Source organism: Nanorana parkeri, unplaced genomic scaffold (assembly GCF_000935625.1).
Source record: "Nanorana parkeri isolate BGI_ZX_2015 unplaced genomic scaffold, ASM93562v1 scaffold75, whole genome shotgun sequence".
NCBI classification, from domain to species: Eukaryota; Metazoa; Chordata; class Amphibia; order Anura; family Dicroglossidae; genus Nanorana; species Nanorana parkeri.
Genome location: NW_017306343.1, coordinates 2,068,100 through 2,083,007, shown reverse-complemented (window position 1 = coordinate 2,083,007; position 14,908 = coordinate 2,068,100). Strand labels below are relative to the sequence as shown.

The following is a 14,908-nucleotide window of genomic DNA, read 5'->3' as shown; positions in this document are numbered from 1 at the left end:
AGAAAAGGGGGGTGGGGATCAAATATGGCAGAGCTATAATAGGTAAAAATCTGCTAGGCTTGGGGGCAACGGGGATGCTCTACAAACTGTGTGTCCATGTGCGCAGAGACATCTTTAGATGGATGCAACACATACGTGCCTGAAATTAGCCAAGCGGTAAACTCGGACAGCCTGAACTAATTCTAAGCAATGGAGGGCAACCGCCTTAGGATGTTTTGCAGCAGGATAAAAAGAGGGAAGTGCAATGTCCTAATTAAGATGAAACGCGGACACCTTAGGCAGAACAGAATCACAAGGCCTAACAACACCCCTATCCTTGCAAAGAACAGGGAGCAGTTTGCTTGCACGATAGTGCCACCAACTCCGAAACCCTTTGGGGATGTGAAGGCGACCAAGGAAACCAGCTTACACATAAGATCCACCAGAGCGATATGTCTAATAGGTTCAAAGGGATCTCGCTGAAGAAATGAAAGCACCAGACTGAGATCCTACTGTGACACTGAAGGGCGTCTAGGGGGGATCCACATGGGCAACCCCCTGCACAAAACCCTTGATCAAGGAGTGGGCACCAAAAAAGTATGGCCAAGGCCGATATTTGTCCCCTGAAAGTGCTCCACAGGAGCGGGGCCAGAACATGTCACACGGCATACTTCAGAGGATGAGACGTTTGCACCAGGCAAAGTAAGCCCTCCAGGTGGGGTGGCACACCTTCCGGCATGCAAAAGTGTAGGAATAACAAAGTCAGACCTGGCATCAGCCAAAGCGTCAAAGCCAGCGATCAAGAAGCAGGATGCAGTACCAGACTCTGAGACAGAAGGTCCAAGCAGTCTGGAAACGACCACGGGGAGTTCGCCAGGAAACCGAAGCATGTCCACATGTTTATGTATGGGTCCTCACAGGTCTGACCAGTATCATATCACCTGATGATACCTGCATATTACCCTCTCCGAATCTGTCCACTATGAACAAGAAAACATTGCGTTTACATACACTTTAATGGTGACAGACAGTGATATTACAAGATTGTTCAGCTGCATGAAGCTGCAATGTGTATATACCATTTACATTGCACTATTGTGAAATAAGCATACTTTTTGTTCTTGCTGTCTCCGCCTCCCACCTGTGTACACAACCTAACTGGAGGAAGGAAAGAGAAAAAGCATGAGCTGCTTTGATGAGACATAGCAGGAAACCACAAAAGGACTATAAAGCCATAATGCTCGGATGATCACTGTCCAACACCATTCCTTCACTAATCGGTCTAAAGCAGGGTACACACTGAGAGGTTTTCATTCCACCTGCGAGGCTGAGCAAAAAAAAAAAAAAATCTGACAGATTCCTCCATCCACGTTAACAGCATGGATGAATGAATCTCCAGCTGTGTACATCGCATTCTGAGTGCAGCCTCCTGAATGCCTTTTTTTGGGGGGTAGGGGATCCCAAGAGGGAGTTTTCATAGAACTACTGGGCTGCAACCACATTTGGCTCATGGTTGTGGCATGGTCCCATTCGCCTCTATAGTCAAGTTTGGCAGATGGCTGAACTGCCAAATGCGATATGCTGTATAATTTTGGGTGCACCACAAAGGATCATGGCCACTCCGACTTATATAGCACTGTCCGGCCACAACACGAACATTGTAGCAGGTGGGCAGCAGTAAAACTGTGGTTTAACTGCATGTTTTTACTCTCTCAGCTGTCCATCTAAATGAGGTGTAAAAGAGGTAGCAGATCCCTGCCATCAGCAGTACAGCCCTTCACTTTCTATAAACACCAAGGGTGGGCTATAAACACCAAGGGTGGGCAACCTTGACACTCCAGCTGTGCATAAACTACATAAAAATCCCATCATGACTCTGAGAGTCATGCCAGTAGCTGTCAAGTCTTGCAATGGCTTATGGGACTTGTAGTCCTACACCAGCTAGAGTGTATATTGCTCAAAAAAATTAAAGGAACACTTTGAAAACACATCAGATCTCAATGGGGAAAAATATCCTGCTGGATATGTACTGTATACTGGACTAGGTAATGTGCTAGGATAAAAGGATGCCACATCGTTTGATGGAAATTAAAAATGATCAACCTACAGAGGGCTGAATTCAAAGACATCCCAAATATCAAAGTGAACAAATGATGCAGCCGGCTAGTCCATTGTACTGAAATTTCATTGCTGCAACTCAAAATGGTACTCAGTAGTTTGTATGGCCCCCAGGTGCTTGTATGGATGCCTGACAAAGTCAGGGCATGCTCATAATGAGATGACGGATGGTGTCCTGGGGTATCTTCTGCCAGATCTGGACCAGGGCATCACTGAGCTCCTGAACAGACTGAGGTGCAACCTGGCGGCGTAGGATGGACAGAGACAAAGTCCCAGGGGTGTTCTATTGGATTCAGGTCAGGCGAGCGTTGGGGCCATTCAATGGCATCAATTCCTTCATCCTCAAGGAACTGGCTGCATACTCTCCCCACGAGGCCGGGCATCGTCTTGCACCAGGAGGAACCCAGCACCCACTGCACCAGCGTAGGGTCTGACAATGTGTCCAAGAATTTCATCCAAATACCTAATGGCAGTCAGGGTGCCATTGTCTAGCCTGTAGAGGTATGTGCGTCCCCCCCTCAGATATGCCTCCCCAGATCATCACTGACCCACCACCAAACCGGTCATGCTGAACGATGTTACAGGCAGCATAACGTTCTCCGCGGCTTCTCCAGTCCCTTTCACGTTTTGTCACGTGTGGCGGACCTGCCAATTCTGGTGTTCAATGGCAAATGCCAATCGACCTCCACGGTGCCGGGCAGTGAGCACAGGGCCCACTAGAGGACGTCAGGCCCTCAGGCCACCCTCATGAAGTCTGTTTCTGATTGTTTGGTCAAAGAAATTCACACCAGTGGCCTGCTGGAGGTCATTTTCTAGGGTTTTGGCAGTGCTCATCCTGTTCCTCCTTGCACAAAGGAGCAGATACCGGTCCTGCTGATGGGTTAGGGACCTTCTACGGTCCTGTCCACCTCTCCTAGAGTAACTGCCTGTGTCGTGGAATCTCCTCCATGCTCTTGCGACTGCGCTGGGAGATACAGCAAACCTTCTGGCAATGGTACGTATTGATGTGCCATCCTGAAGGAGTTGGCATGCCTGTGCAACCTTTATAGGGTCCAGGTATTGCCTCATGCTACCAGTAGTGACACTGACTTTAGCCAAATGCAAAACTAGTGAAAAACAGTCAGAAAAGATGAGTAGGGAAGAAAATGTCAGTGGCCTCCACCTGTAAAACCATTCCTGTTTTGGAGGTCGTCTCATTGTTGCCCATCTAGTGCACCTGTTAATTTCATTAACACCAAAGCAGCTGATCAAGTATAGCATCAAGTCAATGAAACTCCTGGGATATTGATCAGGTCAGTTAATACTGTCAGTTTTATATATATACATATACACACACACAGGGGTGCGAAATTCCTATCGCCCGACGCCCGGGACATGCAGTTTCCGGCACCGGGCGAGTAGTTTTAAAAGTACATTCAGCCCGGCTCCGGACAAGCAGAGCTGAATGTACGTTGTGGAGCCGCAGCCACTCGTTTAATACAAGTGGTCTCCCCTCCACCGCCGCTCGTTTAATACAAGTGGTCTGATCAGACCACATGTATTAATTTGAGCAGTGGCGATCGTTTCTGCCCGCACCCCCCGGGGTCGGGGTCGCCCGCTCTCCCGGGGGACCCCGAAAACTAAGGCACAACGGTTCAGCCATAGAGCCCATGGAGCAGACGAAAAACGTCTGCTCTACGGGCTCTCTGAGACCGTGGCGCTGTAATCACAGCACCACCTGTCTCGGCTGTCAGGAACTACACAGAACAGTTGTTCTGTGTTGGAGGGCAGGTTCCATAAAGAGAACCTGTCACCTCCAAACTATCACATAAGGGTTATCACAAAAGTTAAAAAAATAAAATATATAAAGATTTAAAAAAGGAAAAAAAGGAAAAAATAAAAATGAAAAAGTAAACAATAAAAAAAATGAAACTCTGCTGCCCCCATCTGCATGCAAATAAACGCATGCGTAGGACATTCTGCAAGTGCTTTGAGATTGCAGCTGCCATTCCATGGTGGTAGCCAGAATTCTCTTACACACACATAATGTGCATTAAAGGGTAAGTTCATTTTCCCAGGTAATATGGAAAAATAAAAATTACCCGATGAAATCTGGCCCTGTCTCTCCCAAACCGCCACCCCCTGGCTATACTTACCTTTCGGTGAACAATCCCTCCCCTCCGCTAGTATGGGTGTACTATCTGTCCCCCGTACTGCTGTCCAGCGCAGTCCTCCCCTATGCATTTTGAATTTTGCTCGCAAATTGCAAGCACTCATTGGTCAACGTGGTCAGATGACTGCGCTGAACAGTGAGAAGCACTGTTCAGCGCAGTCCTTTGATTAGGGGTGCACCGATACTAGTATCTGTGCCGATACCGTGTATTTGGGCAAATACTCGTACTCACCCAAATGCTCTGATACCTTCCCCGATATTGGAACTTACGGCCAGATGAAAATTTCCTCTAACTGGCAGTGCCGTAGGGGAACATGGAGCCAGCTTCCCGTGCAATCAGGAAGCCGCAAGTAATGACCCGCCTCCTGGTTTTCTGATTGGCGCGGGAAGCCAGCTCCTTGCCGATTGGCTGGAAAGCCGGCTTCCTGGCCAATCAGCATCGAGCCAGTTTCCCGGTCAATCAGGTCATTATTCGCCACCCGGCTTCTTGATTGACCGGGAAGCAGGTTTCCCGGCCAATCGCAATCAAGCAGGCCAAACAACATGGAGCCAGCTTCCGTGGCAATCAGGAACCTGGGTGGGATGTCATTACCTGCTGCCCGGTTTCCTGATTACCAGGGAAGCCGGCTCTATGTCAGCGGAACACCGGTATTAGTATTCAGTGTCGGCGAGATCCGAAAGCAAAAAAACGGTACTCGTACTCGATACCAAAAAAACGGTATTGGTGCATCCTTAGTTTTGATTAAAACTATTTTTTGAATAGGACAAGTAGATTGTCGTGAAGGACAAGTAGATTTGTCCCCCACTTTAGCCCTTGGACAAGTAGTTTAAAAAAAAATTCCACACCCCTGATTTTATATATATTATATAATTTTAGGACAGTGGTGGAGTGCCAGGTGCCCGGTCACAGCTGCAACCACTGCGCCCCTGGTAGTTCTGCCACTGACTCCAAGCTGTAGAAGAACTACAAATCCCAACAATACATTATACAGCAATGCAGAATACTAGGGATGTCCCGATACATCTTTTTCAAGACCAAGTACTTCCCCTCATGTACTTGCCGATACCAATTACCAATACTTTTTCTTTTTGGTACAGACTATCATCGAGTTTTTAAAACACATGAGATGTGATAATGCTGGGGTATTCTCATTTATACCACGGGGCTACTCACATTTTCACACATTTTCCAGTTTTTCAATTCTCCCCTGCTAACATGAAGAGGTTAAATGATCCATAGTACAACTACGTGTTATGTACTATGGATCATGATTTAACCTATTACTCTATATGAAGTACATGTACAGTGCACATTACAAATACAATGCACTTCCCATTTCAGCACAGGCCCTCACTTACTGGTGCCTCACGAGGCGCCGAATGCTTTTCCTCAAATGTGATGTCGTCGGCGCTAAGCGGATGAGCGTTGCGTCACTGCTGTGGGCGGCACTACAGATGGGATGCTCTGGACAGTCGCCGGCCACCTACATTAGGACCCCACCTGGAGCGCCGCCCACAGCAGTGACACGACGCTCCTCCACTCAGCACATGTGAGGAAAAGCATCCAAGGAGATGTCCGGCAGGACTAGCTCTGTCAAAGACAGCTGCCACAAAGTCCCCAGCAGGCTGCATGGGAACTCAGGCAGCCAAATCTATTTAAAAATTTAGAGCGCCGGTATTGCTTAGTATCAAGGCATTTTCATGAGTACAAGTACTTGTGAAAATGCCCAGTATCGGCACCGATAGTAGTATCAGTGCAACCCTAGCGATTTCTGAAGCGTTGTTTATAAACGGCACTCCAAAAACAAAAATCCATCTCCCTGCTGTTTTTTTTTTTATAAATACGGTGGTTATAGTGAACCTGTTGCATTGCCCTGCATGGACAAAGCACTAAAAATCTCCAAAATAGCTCTCATTTTAGTTTGATGCAATTTAAGTGATAACCTTCTTTCCTTAAACTTATTTAACATTTTCAAACAATAAAACATTTTTCAAGGACCAATAACCACATTAAAAGAAACATTTAGTGCCTATAGAAATATAAAACATGGTAAAAGGAAGTGAATATTAAAGTCATGTTTTTAAGTTTATTTCCCATAATACCAAACATATTTAACAAATCTAAATTTTCTAATAAAAAAAAGTTATAACTATTCATGCACCTAAAACATGAAATCTTTTGTACATGTACTGTATTATATTTTACAACAATTTACGCATCAGTTGGCTGCAAGCACAATGTTCTCTAGTAGACACAACAAACCTGGAGTCAGGTGTTTTCCACTCGCAGTGTTTCTCATGCTCACAATACACTATGCAACATCTTGTGATGATACGAGGCCTGAAGACTCTCTTCTTACTTCCACATGACAGCTGGTGCTTGACCGCCCAGAGAATGTTAAAAACAGCAACTTTTTTGGGGATAGATTTTATACCCCACCCCTACAAAGCCTGCTCACCTGAAGCAAAAATGGATAACCAAAGCAATATTTAAATCCCATATGCAAAACTGACCCCAACAAAAACCAAAACCAGGGGGTCCCACATGCAGTCACATTCCCTTTGTAAAATTTGGTAAAAGTTTGGCTGAGGCTCAGATAATACCTTAAAATTCAAAAACCCATGAGGTGCTCATGATTCTAGTAGAGTGGGTGGTGATAGAAGGGAATGGGCCCTTATGGGCATAACCCTGGACTATGGTTTATCAGATCCACCTCAAAATGGTAGCTCTAGAGACCAGACGGGTTTTTTGTCCTCATTGATGTGGAAAGCAAACACAACCTTTGGGCAAAAAGAAAGTAGGACATCCATGTAAAGCACAAGAAAAAGGTTTATTGCAGGACAAGGCCACCATTTCTGAAAGCCTCTTAGAGGAGGTAACTGCCAAAAGGAAAACTACTTTCTGGGACAACAGTAAATGTAGGCATCGCCTGAATCGGTTTAAACCAAGGTTTTTGAAGCACCAACAGCACTAGATTCAGGTTCTACCCTTCCAGCAGTGATGTCACATGGAGCACAACATGAGCTACTCCATAAATTATAGTCTGCAGATTCCCTGGGACTGCATCAACTTTGTGAACACCCGTGGTGCTGTAGGCAGGCTGAAGGCAAGAGCAACAAACTGAAAATGCTGGGAGCCCATAGCAAAACACTATGTCAGGCAGCAGCAGTGGGCAGAAAAAAAAATAGGGACGTGTAAATAGACATCCTTGATGTCCACCGAGGCCAGGAAATCACCTGGATGCAGGAAGGTGATGACAGAGCAGGTGAATTCCATGTGGAACTTTTGGACCCACGGGAAACAGTTGGATTATAACCCCTGGACCATTTCTTCCTCCAGAACGAGGACTATGAGCCCCTCAGAGAGGAGCTGACTTAGGGAAGCAAAGAGATCCGTGTGCCTTTGAGGAATTTTGGGCCGACTGGATTAGAAAATGAAGGAGAGGCAGGGAGTAAAACTGCAGCTTGAAGCCTTTTATCACAACACTCTGATCCCCAGCGTGGGAATGTCCCTCACCCAGAGTGCCGAGAAGACACCCCCCACTTGAAAAAGCAACAATTGCAAATAAAGCCTTAAAGCCGCCTTCTAAACTCTTGTTCATGTAGTCCTTGGAAACTGGTATGTCCTCTAGAGGGGAAAAAAAGAACTTCTCAGGGTTTAAAGTTCCTCACTTATTTGCAAAGTCGCAGCAGCAGGAAGTGCGTGTCCAGCCAGAGCACGTGCCAGGAAAGGAAACACAAGACACGTGCGCAGTAAAGTATCTGGGAAGGAGGATGCACAGGCACGGCCCCTAGGCCTCAAGGTAAACCACTGGCACCAAATTCAATTACTTAAAGCTGAACCACCAAACAGAAGTCGAACCAGAGCTGCAGATTTAACCCAGGAGGGTCCAGGGCTACCACTTTGGCACCTGGGGAACTGGTTGAGGCTTGCCTGAGGGGCTTTTGGTCCTTACTGCAGATATAGCATCTGCATGTCAGAGGAGAAATGCCATCTGATCTTCCTCCTCCGGGTGGGCATACCCTACTTAGGGTCAGGGCTACATTGAAATGGACCAAGGCTATGGACCTGTAAAGCATCCTGTGGCTAACCACACACATTGCACATGTGCCAAGGTGGCCTCCAAACACAAGGTCCATTGACTAAGCACATTGCAGGCCAGCCCCACATCTTTCCAGAAGGGTCTGGGTACAGTTCACCAAGGCTCTGTCAAGGAGAAAACCAATAGGGAATAGCTGTCAGGGGCAATGCAGCGCCTTAGAGCAGCATGTAAGGAAAACATGCTAGAAGAGTCATGCAGAAAATCTCTGAGAAAAAACAGTGCATACAAAAGTACTTGTCTTCTCTCTGAGAGAAGGCGTCCATCACCTAAGGGTGCTAGCAAAAAACGGAGGCAGGCTGGAAGTGGGAGGGGCTATTCCGGTCTGTCCAGCACCCTTGACAGATTCAACATTGTCCATTTACCTGAAGGTAGCTGCATAACCCAGTGGTTAAAGAATGTATCTCCCTGTGTCCGGCGAGGTACAATCAAGAAAATAATCTGTAGCATGTCAGACTGCAAGATATATAATGTATGCACCTGAGGAACATTATGTTTTGATGCTTCGATGAGTGCTTTCAAAAGACAGACTTGCATAACTAAAACCCTTCCATGCATATTGAATATATCTTGCACTACATGTTGTGAAACTCCCTTTCCTGTGAAGTGTGATGGGTCTACTTGAGACTCTTGGTCTGAAAATGCCAGGTCACGTGTAAAAAAGGGTAAGCCTGGAGCACAGACACCATGGCGACGTTAAAAAAAAACCCAGAGGGCACTATACAAGAGTACTGCACTGCGAATATGTATAAAGGTAAATATCATGTCTGATGTAAGTGCGCCATTTACAGGTCATTTTAGATCAGTGGATTACCGTAATGTATTCTACGCTGCTTCCATGAATCCATGACCAATAATGTGTTTGTTTTACAGAGCAGCAGTTTTTTTGCATAGCAAGCGTTACACACAAACAGAATTCTGTTTATTGATCTTGTTTATGTGTGTGCTCTCAGAACTAGATCTACATTTCCACTTTCTAACAGCAGTGACAGAAGAGCACATTACATATACCGTAGTTTACAAAAACCATCAAAGTGATCAAGATTTTCAACTCCCAGCTTTTCTAAAGAAAAAAAACAACATGCATCGTCCGTTCTTTATTGGATCAATTAGTCACGTGACAGGACAGGTATGAGTGTTCTAAAAGTTTCCTCAACCATCATCTACAAGACACAATCACCCATTTCCGATGATTCCATAAAAAGAACATAGATCGTACACATGAACACACATGTATATCTTTCAGCTACATTCATAGATGTCGGGCCATTCCCTTATCACAACATGCAGAGATGCACACAATACCGGAGAGGTACCATTCTTTCATAAAGAACCAATCCCATCATCATGCAACAGTAAAAAAAGACAGCACCTTGTAAGACAGGCTCCCTCATAATGACAGCGCCCCATACGACATGCTCCACCATAATGACAGCGCCCCATACGACAGGCTCCACCAGAGTGACAGCGCCCCATTCGACAGGCTCCACCAGAGTGACAGCGCCCCATTCGACAGGCTCCACCAGAGTGACAGCGCCCCATTCGACAGGCTCCACCAGAGTGACAGCGCCCCATTCGACAGGCTCCACCAGAGTGACAGCGCCCCATTCGACAGGCTCCACCAGAGTGACAGCGCCCCATTCGACAGGCTCCACCAGAGTGACAGCGCCCCATTCGACAGGCTCCACCAGAGTGACAGCGCCCCATTCGACAGGCTCCACCAGAGTGACAGCGCCCCATTCGACAGGCTCCACCAGAGTGACAGCGCCCCATTCGACAGGCTCCACCAGAGTGACAGCGCCCCATTCGACAGGCTCCACCAGAGTGACAGCGCCCCATTCGACAGGCTCCACCAGAGTGACAGCGCCCCATTCGACAGGCTCCACCAGAGTGACAGCGCCCCATTCGACAGGCTCCACCAGAGTGACAGCGCCCCATTCGACAGGCTCCACCAGAGTGACAGCGCCCCATTCGACAGGCTCCACCAGAGTGACAGCGCCCCATTCGACAGGCTCCACCAGAGTGACAGCGCCCCATTCGACAGGCTCCACCAGAGTGACAGCGCCCCATTCGACAGGCTCCACCAGAGTGACAGCGCCCCATTCGACAGGCTCCACCAGAGTGACAGCGCCCCATTCGACAGGCTCCACCAGAGTGACAGCGCCCCATTCGACAGGCTCCACCAGAGTGACAGCGCCCCATTCGACAGGCTCCACCAGAGTGACAGCGCCCCATTCGACAGGCTCCACCAGAGTGACAGCGCCCCATTCGACAGGCTCCACCAGAGTGACAGCGCCCCATTCGACAGGCTCCACCAGAGTGACAGCGCCCCATTCGACAGGCTCCACCAGAGTGACAGCGCCCCATTCGACAGGCTCCACCAGAGTGACAGCGCCCCATTCGACAGGCTCCACCAGAGTGACAGCGCCCCATTCGACAGGCTCCACCAGAGTGACAGCGCCCCATTCGACAGGCTCCACCAGAGTGACAGCGCCCCATTCGACAGGCTCCACCAGAGTGACAGCGCCCCATTCGACAGGCTCCACCAGAGTGACAGCGCCCCATTCGACAGGCTCCACCAGAGTGACAGCGCCCCATTCGACAGGCTCCACCAGAGTGACAGCGCCCCATTCGACAGGCTCCACCAGAGTGACAGCGCCCCATTCGACAGGCTCCACCAGAGTGACAGCGCCCCATTCGACAGGCTCCACCAGAGTGACAGCGCCCCATTCGACAGGCTCCACCAGAGTGACAGCGCCCCATTCGACAGGCTCCACCAGAGTGACAGCGCCCCATTCGACAGGCTCCACCAGAGTGACAGCGCCCCATTCGACAGGCTCCACCAGAGTGACAGCGCCCCATTCGACAGGCTCCACCAGAGTGACAGCGCCCCATTCGACAGGCTCCACCAGAGTGACAGCGCCCCATTCGACAGGCTCCACCAGAGTGACAGCGCCCCATTCGACAGGCTCCACCAGAGTGACAGCGCCCCATTCGACAGGCTCCACCAGAGTGACAGCGCCCCATTCGACAGGCTCCACCAGAGTGACAGCGCCCCATTCGACAGGCTCCACCAGAGTGACAGCGCCCCATTCGACAGGCTCCACCAGAGTGACAGCGCCCCATTCGACAGGCTCCACCAGAGTGACAGCGCCCCATTCGACAGGCTCCACCAGAGTGACAGCGCCCCATTCGACAGGCTCCACCAGAGTGACAGCGCCCCATTCGACAGGCTCCACCAGAGTGACAGCGCCCCATTCGACAGGCTCCACCAGAGTGACAGCGCCCCATTCGACAGGCTCCACCAGAGTGACAGCGCCCCATTCGACAGGCTCCACCAGAGTGACAGCGCCCCATTCGACAGGCTCCACCAGAGTGACAGCGCCCCATTCGACAGGCTCCACCAGAGTGACAGCGCCCCATTCGACAGGCTCCACCAGAGTGACAGCGCCCCATTCGACAGGCTCCACCAGAGTGACAGCGCCCCATTCGACAGGCTCCACCAGAGTGACAGCGCCCCATTCGACAGGCTCCACCAGAGTGACAGCGCCCCATTCGACAGGCTCCACCAGAGTGACAGCGCCCCATTCGACAGGCTCCACCAGAGTGACAGCGCCCCATTCGACAGGCTCCACCAGAGTGACAGCGCCCCATTCGACAGGCTCCACCAGAGTGACAGCGCCCCATTCGACAGGCTCCACCAGAGTGACAGCGCCCCATTCGACAGGCTCCACCAGAGTGACAGCGCCCCATTCGACAGGCTCCACCAGAGTGACAGCGCCCCATTCGACAGGCTCCACCAGAGTGACAGCGCCCCATTCGACAGGCTCCACCAGAGTGACAGCGCCCCATTCGACAGGCTCCACCAGAGTGACAGCGCCCCATTCGACAGGCTCCACCAGAGTGACAGCGCCCCATTCGACAGGCTCCACCAGAGTGACAGCGCCCCATTCGACAGGCTCCACCAGAGTGACAGCGCCCCATTCGACAGGCTCCACCAGAGTGACAGCGCCCCATTCGACAGGCTCCACCAGAGTGACAGCGCCCCATTCGACAGGCTCCACCAGAGTGACAGCGCCCCATTCGACAGGCTCCACCAGAGTGACAGCGCCCCATTCGACAGGCTCCACCAGAGTGACAGCGCCCCATTCGACAGGCTCCACCAGAGTGACAGCGCCCCATTCGACAGGCTCCACCAGAGTGACAGCGCCCCATTCGACAGGCTCCACCAGAGTGACAGCGCCCCATTCGACAGGCTCCACCAGAGTGACAGCGCCCCATTCGACAGGCTCCACCAGAGTGACAGCGCCCCATTCGACAGGCTCCACCAGAGTGACAGCGCCCCATTCGACAGGCTCCACCAGAGTGACAGCGCCCCATTCGACAGGCTCCACCAGAGTGACAGCGCCCCATTCGACAGGCTCCACCAGAGTGACAGCGCCCCATTCGACAGGCTCCACCAGAGTGACAGCGCCCCATTCGACAGGCTCCACCAGAGTGACAGCGCCCCATTCGACAGGCTCCACCAGAGTGACAGCGCCCCATTCGACAGGCTCCACCAGAGTGACAGCGCCCCATTCGACAGGCTCCACCAGAGTGACAGCGCCCCATTCGACAGGCTCCACCAGAGTGACAGCGCCCCATTCGACAGGCTCCACCAGAGTGACAGCGCCCCATTCGACAGGCTCCACCAGAGTGACAGCGCCCCATTCGACAGGCTCCACCAGAGTGACAGCGCCCCATTCGACAGGCTCCACCAGAGTGACAGCGCCCCATTCGACAGGCTCCACCAGAGTGACAGCGCCCCATTCGACAGGCTCCACCAGAGTGACAGCGCCCCATTCGACAGGCTCCACCAGAGTGACAGCGCCCCATTCGACAGGCTCCACCAGAGTGACAGCGCCCCATTCGACAGGCTCCACCAGAGTGACAGCGCCCCATTCGACAGGCTCCACCATAACGACAGGCTCCCTCATAATGACAGCACCCAATAAAACAGGCTCCACCATAATGACAGCACCCCATACGACAGGCTCCACCATAACGACAGGCTCCCTCATGATGACAGCACCCAATACGACAGGCTCCACCATAATGACAGCACCCCATAAGACAGGCTCTATCATAGTGACAGAGCACCATACGACAGGCTCTATCATAGTGAAAGAGCCCCATACGACAGGCTCTATCATAGTGACAGAGCACCATACGACAGGCTACATCACAATGACAGCACCCCATACGACAGGCTCCATCACAGTGACAGCACCCCATACGACAGGCTCCATCACAGTGACAGCACCCCATACGACAGGCTCCACTATACTGACAGCGCCCCATACGGCAGGCTCCACCACAATGACAGCGCCCCATACGACAGGCTCTATCACAATGACAGCGCCCCATACAACAGCCTCTATCACAATGACAGCGCCCCATACGGCAGGCTCTATCACAATGACAGCCCCCCATACGACAGGCTCTTTCACAATGAGAGCCCCCCATACGACAGGCTCTTTCACAATGAGAGCACCCCATACGACAGGCTCTATCACAATGAGAGCACCCCATACGACAGGCTCTTTCACAATGACAGCACCCCATACGACAGGCTCTTTCACAATGACAGCCCCCCATACGACAGGCTCTTTCACAATGACAGCACCCCATACGACAGGCTCTTTCACAATGACAGCACCCCATACGACAGGCTCTATCACAATGACAGCACCCCATATGACAGTACTCGCAAATGCCCCGATACTAACGCTTTCAATGCTTACACTGGAGAGGCTCCCCGAGGTCCTGCACTTGCTGGGGACCTCAGCAGCGCCCATTTACAGTGTCGGCCACACATCGTCTCTTCCTCCTTCCTGTGGAACCTCGCCACACGCCAACAAGACCATTCGGACCCCTGGCGAGACCCAGCATGGCCCACCCGACAGACCTCACAAAGCCCATACAGCCCTCAATAAGTCTACATCCCCTATTTCAGCCCACAATACAGCCCACTCCGCCTATTACAGCCCACATTACAGCCCACTCCCCCTATTACAGCCCACAATACAGTCCACTCCCCCTATTAGAGCCCACAATACAGTCCACTCCCCTTATTACAGCCCACAATACAGTCCACTCCCCCTATTAGAGCCCACAATACAGTCCACTCCCCTTATTACAGCCCACAATACAGTCCACTCCCCCTATTAGAGCCCACAATACAGTCCACTCCCCTTATTACAGCCCACAATACAGTCCACTCCCCCTATTAGAGCCCACAATACAGTCCACTCCCCTTATTACAGCCCACAATACAGTCCACTCCCCCTATTAGAGCCCACAATACAGTCCACTCCCCTTATTACAGCCCACAATACAGTCCACTCCCCCTATTAGAGCCCACAATACAGTCCACTCCCCTTATTACAGCCCACAATACAGTCCACTCCCCCTATTAGAGCCCACAATACAGTCCACTCCCCTTATTACAGCCCACAATACAGTCCACTCCCCCTATTAGAGCCCACAATACAGTCCACTCCCCTTATTAGAGCCCACA

The 14,908-nt window shown here is 50.8% G+C and overlaps 1 protein-coding gene across 3 annotated transcripts in view; it reads right to left on the bottom strand.

Annotated features, from left to right (window-relative positions):
* LOC108804840 (glutamine-rich protein 1-like) overlaps positions 1 to 14,908 on the bottom strand; it is a 31,144-nt gene that overhangs the window by 15,691 nt on the left and 545 nt on the right. The gene's annotated exons all lie outside the window — the stretch shown is intronic.